We start from the raw sequence: 9,394 nt of genomic DNA on the forward strand, positions 1-9,394 counted from the left end.
GAATTTTGGATGCAATGTAATGTTTCTCTATGACTTGTATCACACCAGTGGTTGCTTACAAGTTCGTTAGTGTAGTTCTCCTGATTATGATTACTTGCTGACTTTTCTATACAAGTACACCATTCTTCATGTTTCTTATTAAGAATATATCTTTCAGACAATTAAGCTCCCTTTGAATAATCTGGATGCACATCATCAAGGACTATACAGATCCAAACATGCACATCTTCAAATGGATTTGGAAAACTGATGTTATGCCAAAAGTTTGCTTCTCTGTCAAAGAGTTGTTAAGCATGTGAACAAGCGGGATCTTAAAAAAGGTAAGTATTTTTTGGATTGTTAGTGCATATTATTCCAGTCTGTACTTTTACTTAACCCTGTCTATGAACTTTATATGACTTGATTAGCCCACGGTGTACCTGGTACTTAAAATCAATGTACAATATATCTTTACCTAATATTAAAAGGAGGATTGTTTCTCCACTTTTTTTGTTAACGGTGGGGCCAGATGATTTTTCGTCCGTGTGAGAAAAACGATTCGCTCGTGCCAGTTTTTTGTTCGTCTGCTGCTGGTAAAAGAAATTGTCCGCTGCTGGTAAAAAAACGAGGAAAATTTTTCAAGGCTTCTGCAGGTCTCGAACTGGCAACCACAAGGATCCTAGTGATATTTCACAACCAACAAACCACGTTGCTTTATGTGAATATTGACGGGTTGCCATGTATCTGTACATTAGCACTGGCGAGAGAAATAAAGAAAGAAAACAATCCAGGGAAATAAAGCAAGCACGAACCGACCGACCAGACAACGTACACGGGTGATGATGCCTAGCTCCCATGCAATTCCTAGAAGTCCACGCCTTCTAATGAACAGATGGTTAGTTTAAATTAAAATGAGATTATGTGAACGAAAAATACTAGGAGCGTCCTTGGCGAATTAACATGCACGTTGCCTATTATACATGATGAGTATCCCGAATTACAACATGGGCCTGCATAATTATATATGGAGAATCAATGAAATCCCTTAATCAATGCATTAATGGGTGGGTTAGCTTATCTTGACAACTTCAACAATACTATGTACAATTTTTTTTCCGGAGAAATAATACTATGTACATTTAATTGGACTATAGCCAATTATCCCTCATTCTTGTGTTTACTCATTAGCAAAGGACCACCCGCAAGTCTAACAATGCCATATTTTTCCCGTAAAAAGAAAAGAAACAACACAAACATTTCTTAGACCTTCTACAAAGATGGTCGTCAAAGAACAATTCTCTTCATGTTAGGTATATTTGACTATACTTATTATTATTTTTAGAGAATTAGGAGTGCCGGAGTGCAATGAATTTTATCTCGTTGCAACCGCCGCGCCATTTTCCTACATTCCTCCACCTACCCTTTGTAGGTCAAAATTTAGTCCGCCGACTTGTGGCTTCGCAAGTTGTTCCGTCTGCATGGTGGGTCGATCTCAAGATCAGCCTGTAAACAAAGAAACAACTCCGCAACTATGCTAACTCATGGCTATGGGAGAAAGAGGTTCTTAACAAAGGAAATAATCTCGCCTTGCCTTTTTACATAAAATTCGACCAATTTATGTACGTGTGCAAGTTGTGTGTATAAACAACGAGCCACATGGAGAAACAAGAAACAAACAGTAATCCGCAAGTCATGCATGTTTTGTGCAGGAAAGAAGGTTCTGATTAATTAAATTAGATTGGATTGGGGGACTGCATGGCATAAAGAAGGAGATTGTTGAGGCTGCATGACATAGGTCGAAAGACACCCAGATAAAAAAAAAAGACAGAGAAATATGTAGAGAGGGAGAGATTTAAATCTGATTGTGGGCTGTGGCTGTTACATGAGATAAAGAAAGGAGATTGGAGGCTGCATGAGAATGATAAAGAAAAAAGAGAAATATTTAAATGACATTGTGGATTGTGGCTCTTGCATGAGATACAAAGACCCTTCTCAATAGAAAGACAAAAGTTGTTGCACGATTTCATTCATGCAACATTTTTTCTAATAAAATATTTTAAGAAAAGCAATATATTCCTTCCAATCACTATCTCCCTTCCTTGATTACCGAGACACGTGAGGTAGGCATGACAAACCCTAAGCAAGATAGTAGTTTTCAGGATTATGAAAAAAGTAAGTGTTCCTTAGCACCGATGTTAAAGCTTCTTTCGAGATAAAGGAACGACTGATAATGCTTTCCTTCCAAACTTTGGCATGCGCATGTTTGCTGGTGGTGGTGGTAACATACGGATGCCGTCGTGATGGACTTTTTGATGGACCAGCGTTAATTTTCTCTCCCGTTGCAACGCACGGGCATTTGTGCTAGTAACCACTAAATAAAGGAACTTTACCCTAAATAAATTCTCTCACATTTTTGTACCATCTACACAGCTCTCCAGAAAGTTGGTGCTGCTACATAACAATGGTGAGCCAATTGATAAGGCCCCGCTTGGAAACTCGTTTTGCTTTTACATGTGTAATAGTTTACTGAGGTATTATACCGTCCACAAGTATAAAACCAGCGGATGAGAATACACCCGTCGCTTGGTCTGTAAAAACTTTCGGCTGTAACGCACTAACGCCACCAAAACAACCGAAACAAGCGTGATTTCAGGATTCCGGCCGGATTCTTTGACATCTCTTACTAATACAGATGTTTTTGGCTGGAAAACGCCTAACCAATCGGGGCATAAGAGTGCATATGGACATGTTTCTTTTACAACGATCTGACCATTGTAGGCTCTTATAGTCCATTTGATATTCACATGTAGACTTGAAAGCAGCTGACTGACTCCGAACTAAAAGGATTTTGGTGCCTGGGAGACCAATTAGTTTGTAGTCAAATTCTACAGACTAGTCTCACTTGCTCATAGTTTCTTTGGAAATTTTGCTATCTTGATGATCAGTTTATTCTGCATACGGTGCTTGTATTTTCTTTCAATGTCACTAACCCAGACCAACTATGCTTATGTATCAAAGACAGCTTATGATATTTTTGAATCACTAACCCTACAGGAAAAGTTGAATTGCCAGCGCTTATACTCATCTATTATGTTATGACATTCACCTATGTACGCCTACTTTGTGTTCTTGTATAACTACCAAATCATCACAAAAACTATTTTACGCCCTATTACTATAGTCTACATATATAGACTGCCCCTCGAAAGAGTTGAATTATCCGAAGTTATGGCAATGCCTGTTTACATCGCCCACTGTTATCATGTGTATGCTTTCTGCTTTCAATGATGCAGCTTCTTTCCAATATTAGGGGAAATCATCTATGATGCTGCCTTGTAATAATATATTAAAAAAAGAATATGCAGCAACATCTCAAATTCCCAATTCAAACCCTTCACACGTGAGACCTTAGTTGAAGAAATTTCAACTTAAGACCCAAGTTAAAAAACCGAGTACTCTCCTACCACTACACTACTTGGGGTCTTTTCTATTGCTGTCCAACATATTGGCATTTTATACAAATGTAATGTCCATGTCCTGCCACTAAATTTTTTGACAACATGTTTTATGACTACATATTTATCAAAACCATATTATTTAATTGTACTAATAGACGGACGCGGCAACACGTGTCATCAATGATCTAGTACTTATACATATATACATGCTATACAGGTGGTGACTAAAGTCGGGTCGGCTCGTTGAGTACCTGCAAGTGATTCTGATGGGGGGCTGAAGGGGCAGGTGGCTCCATCCAGGTAGTGGTGGCCCTGAGTTCCCGATGGCCCCCGACCGTTACTTTGAGGCGGAGTGACATGGCAGGTTGAGACCACTTAGGAGAGAGGTGGGCCTGGCCCTGGTCGGCGTTCGCGGTTACTTCAAAATAACACGCTTAACGAGATCTGGGTATTTGATCCGAGTCTGGCTACTGGCCTATACGCACTAACCAACTACGCGGGAACAGTTATGGGCACTCGACGTCGTGGTATCAAACGAAGCCTTCATGACGTCAGCGACTGAGCGGCGCGCGCCGGGTTGGACTGGAACGCCTGCTCTTGTATAAGGGAGGCCAGGTCTGCTCACCGACCGCGTACGCAACGTGCAGGTGTGCAATGGGCGATGGGCCCAGACCCCTGCGCCATAGGATTTAGACCGGCGTGCTGACCTCTCTGTTGTGCCTAGGTAGGGCTGCGACGTGTTGATCTTCCGAGGCCGGGCATGACCCAGACAAGTGTGTCCGGACAAAGGGGATCGAGCGTGTTGGGAAATGTGGTGCACCCCTGCAGGGAAGTTTATCTATTCGAATAGCCGTGATCTTCGGGAACAGGATGACTTGGAGTTGTACCTTGACCTTATGACAACTAGAACCGGTTACTTAATAAAACACACCCTTCCAAGTGCCAGATACAACCGGTGATCGCTCTCTCACAGGGCGACGAGGGGAGGATCATCGGTTAGGATTATGCTATGCGGTGCTATTTGGTGAACTTGCTATCTACTCTCTTCTACATGCTGCAAAATGGAGGTTACCAGAAGCGTAGTCTTCGATAGGACTAGCTATCCCCCCTCTTATTATAGCATCCTGCAATTTAGTCCACATATGTTATCCATTTTCCATTTGATACCAATGCATGCATATGTAGTGTAGCTACTTGCTTGCGAGTACTTTGGATGAGTACTCAAGCTTGCTTTGCTCCCCCCTTTTCCCCTTCCTACACCCGATTGCTGCGACTAGACGTTGGAGTTCAGGAGCCAGACGCCACTGTCGATGATGACTACTAATACACTGGAGGTGCCTACTACTACGTGCAGGCCGCTGACGACGACCAGGAGTAGTTTAGGAGGATCCCAGGCAGGAGGCCTGCGCCTATTTCGATCTGTATCCCAGTTTGTGCTAGCCTTCTTAAGGCAAACTTGTTTAACTTATGTCTGTACTCAGATATTGTTGCTTCCGCTGACTCTCTATGATCGAGCTCTTGTATTCGAGCCCTCGAGGCCCCTGGCTTGTAATATGATGCTTGTATGACTTATTTTATTTGTAGAGTTGTGTTGTGATATCTTCCCGTGAGTCCCTGATCTTGATCGTACATGTTTGCGTGTATGATTAGTGTACGATTGAATCGGGGGCGTCACACCATACGTGCATGCTACGGGACTTGCCAACTTCAACACAAGTATTCATCAATTTCACAATTACTCAACTAGCACACCTCTAATATTACCACCTTTATATCTCAAAACAAATCTATCAAGCATCCAACTTCTCTTAGCATTTAAAATTTATAACCAAAGTGAATTACCATGCTGTTCTAAAGGACTCTCAAAATGATATAAGTGAAGCATGAGAGTGTTTGGGAACGTAGTAATTTCAAAAAAATTCCTACGCACATGCAAGATCATGGTGATGCACATCAACGAGAGGGGAGAGTGTTGTCTACGTACCCTCGTAGACCGGAAGCGGAAGCGTTATAACAACGCGGTTGATGTAGTCGTACGTCTTCACGGCCCGACCGATCAAGCACCGAAACTATGGCACCTCCGAGTTTTTGCACACGTTCAGCTCGATGACGATCCCCGGACTGCGATCCAGCAAAGTGTCGGGGATGAGTTTCGTCAGCACGACGGCGTGGTGACGATATTGATGTTCTACCGTCGCAGGGCTTCGCCTAAGCACCGCTACAATATTATCGAGGATTATGGTGGAGGGGGGCACCGCACACGGCTAAGAGATCAATGATCAATTGTTGTGTCTCTGGGGTGCCCCCTGCCCCCGTATATAAAGGAGTGGAGGAGGGGGTCGTCCAAGGAGGGTGGCGCGCCCAAGGGGGGGAGTCCAACTCCCACCGGGAGTAGGACTCCCCCTTTTCCTATTAGGAGTAGGAGAGGGAAGGAAGAGGAAGGAGGGAGGAAGGAAAGGGGGGGGCTCCTCCCAATTCGGATTGGGCTTGGGGGGGCGCCCCCTCCCTTGCTCCTTTCCCCTCCTTTCCACTAAGGCCCAATAAGGCCCATATACCTCCCGGGGGGTTCCGATAACCTCCCGGTGATCCGGTATTGTCCCAATCTCACCCGGAACCTTTCCGGTGTCCAAATATAGTCGTCCAATATATTGATCTTTATGTCTCGACCATTTTGAGACTCCTCGTCAAGTCCGTGATCACATCCGGGACTCCGAACAACCTTCGATACATCAAAATATATAAACTCATAATGAAACTATCATTGTAACGTTAAGCGTGCGGACCCTACGGGTTCGAGAACAATGCAGACATGACCGAGACACGTCTCCGGTTAATAACCAATAGCGGAACCTGGATGCTCATATTGGCTCCTACATATTCTACGAAGATCTTTATCGGTCAGACCGCATAACAACATACGTTGTTCCCTTTGTCATCGGTATGTTACTTGCCCGAGATTCGATCATCGGTATCTCAATACCTAGTTCAATCTCGTTACCGGCAAGTCTCTTTACTCGTTCCGTAATACATCATCTTGCAACTAACTTATTAGTTGCATTGCTTGCAAAGCTCAAGTGATGTGCATTACCGAGAGGGCCCAGAGATACCTCTCCGACAATCGGAGTGACAAATCCTAATCTCGAAATACGCTAACCCAACAAGTACCTTTGGAGACACCTGTAGAGCACCTTTATAATCACCCAGTTACGTTGTGACGTTTGGTGGCACACAAAGTGTTCCTCCGGTAAACGGGAGTTGCATAATCTCATAGTCATAGGAACATGTATAAGTCATGAAGAAAGCAATAGCAACAAACTAAACGATCAAGTGCTAAGCTAACGGAATGGGTCAAGTCAATCACATCATTCTCCTAATGATGTGATCTCGTTAATCAAATGACAACTCTTTGTCTATGGCTAGGAAACATAACCATCTTTGATCAATGAGTTAGTCAAGTAGAGGCATACTAGTGACACCCTGTTTGTCTATGTATTCACACACGTATCATGTTTCCGGTTAATACAATTCTAGCATGAATAATAAACATTTATCATGATATAAGGAAATAAATAATAACTTTATTATTGCCTCTAGGGCATATTTCCTTCAGAGAGATAAATTATTTCTATAAAATAAAACTACCGCCGTGCTCTAAAAGATATAAGCGAAGCACTAGAGCAAAAATTATCCAACTCAAAAGATATAAGTGAAGCACATAGAGTATTCTAATAAATTCCAATTCATGTGTGCCTCTCCCAAAAGGTGTGTACAGCAAGGATGATTGTGGTAAACTAAAAAGCAAAGACTCAAATCATACAAGACGCTCCAAGCAAAACACATATCATGTGGCGAATAAAAATATAGCTCCAAGTAAAGTTACCGATGGACGAAGACGAAAGAGGGGATGCCTTCTAGGCCATCCCCAAGCTTAGGATTTTGGTTTTCCTTGGATTTTACCTTGGGGTGCCTTGGGCATACCCAAGCTTAGGCTCTTGCCACTCCTTGTTCCATAATCCGTCAAATCTTTACCCAAAACTTGAAAACTTCACAACACAAAACTTAAAAGAAAATCTTCGTGAGCTCCGTTAGTAAAAGAAAACAAACCATCACTTCAAGGTACTGTAATGAACTCATTCTTTATTCATATTGGTGTTAAACCTACTGTATTCCAACTTTTCTATGGTTCATAAACTCTATTACTAGCCATAGATTTATCAAAATAAGCAAGCAATACACGAAAAACAGAATCTATCAAAAACAGAACAGTCTGTAGTAATATGTAGGTTTTGAATACTTCTGGAACCCCAAAAATTCTAAAATAAATTTCTGGACGTGAAGAATTTATCTATTAATCATCTGCAAAAATAATTAACTAAATAGCACTCTCCAGTAAAAAATGGCAGCAATCTCGTGAGTGCTAAAGTTTCTGTTTTTTACAGCAAGATCAAAAAGACTTTCCCCAAGTCTTCCCAACGGTTCTACTTGGCACAAACACTAATTAAACACAAAAAATACAACCAAAAAAGAGACTAGATAAATTATTTATTGAATAACAGCAAGGAAAAATATTGGGTTGTCTCCCAACAAGCACTTTTCTTTAAAGCCTTATAGCTAGGCATAAGATTTTAACGATGCTCACATGAAAGACAAGAATTGAAGCACAAAGAGAGCATCATAAAACACATGACAAACACATCTAGGTTTAACATATTTCCTATGCATAGGCATCTTATAGGCAAACAAATTATCAAGGCAAGCAAAAACTAGCATATGCAAGGAAGCGGAAAGAAACAATAGCAATCTCAACATAACGAGAGGTAATTTAGTAACATGAAAATTTCTACCATCATACTTTCCTCTCTCATAATAATTACATGTAGGATCATAATCAAATTCAACAATATAGCTATCAAAAAACATATTCTTAACACGACCGCATGTATGCAAAGTTGACACTCTTCCAAAATAGTGGGATTAACATTAACTAAAGTCATGACCTCTCCAAAGCCACTTTTATCAAAAACTTCATAAGATTGAACATTCTCCAAATATGTGGGATCTAAAGTTGACACTTTTCCAAACCCACTTTCAATATTATTGCAAACATTATTATCAATCTCATATTCATCATGGGGCTTAAATAAATTTTCAAGATCAAAAGAAGAATCACCCCAATCATGATCATTGCAACAAGTAGTAGACATAGCAAAACTAGAATCCCCAAGCTTAGGGTTTTGCATATTATATGCACAATTGACATTAATAGAATTTATACTATCATCATTGCAATCATGCTTTTTATTCAAAGATCCATCGTGAATCACCATAAAGTACTTCATCACAATTTTTAGATTCACGAATTTCAAGCAAAACTTCATAAAGATAATCTAGTGCACAAAACTCACTAGCAATTGGTTCATCATAATTGGATCTCTTAAAAAAATTAGCAAGCGGATGAGGATCCATTGATCTTAGGTTCTCTGTTTAGCAATAAATAAACAACTATTCCAACCAAACGAGCAAACGAGCCAAGTAAGACATCAAAGCAAAAGGAAAGACCAACGAAAGAAGGGAGAATAAAACGGCAAGGGTGAAGTGGGGGAGAAGAAAACGAGAGGCAAATAGCAAATAATGTAATGCAAGGGATAAGAGTTTGTGACGGGTACTTGGTATGTCTTGACTTGTGCGTAGACTCCCCGACAACGGCGCCAGAAATCCTTCTTGCTACCTCATGAGCATGCGTTGGTTTTCCCTTGAAGAGGAAAGGGTGATGCAGCAAAGCAGCGTAAGTATTTCTCTCAGTTTTTGAGAACCAAGGTATCAATCCAGTAGGAGACCACGTGCGAGTCACCTCGTACCTACACAAACAAATAAGAACCTCGCAACCAACGCGATAAAGGGGTTGTCAATCCCTTCACGACCACTTGCAAGAGTGAGATCTGATAGAGATAATAATA

The sequence above is a fragment of the Triticum urartu genome, chromosome 2A (genome assembly GCF_056163025.1).
Source record: "Triticum urartu cultivar PI428250 chromosome 2A, HENAU_Tu73, whole genome shotgun sequence".
Lineage (NCBI taxonomy): Eukaryota > Viridiplantae > Streptophyta > Magnoliopsida > Poales > Poaceae > Triticum > Triticum urartu.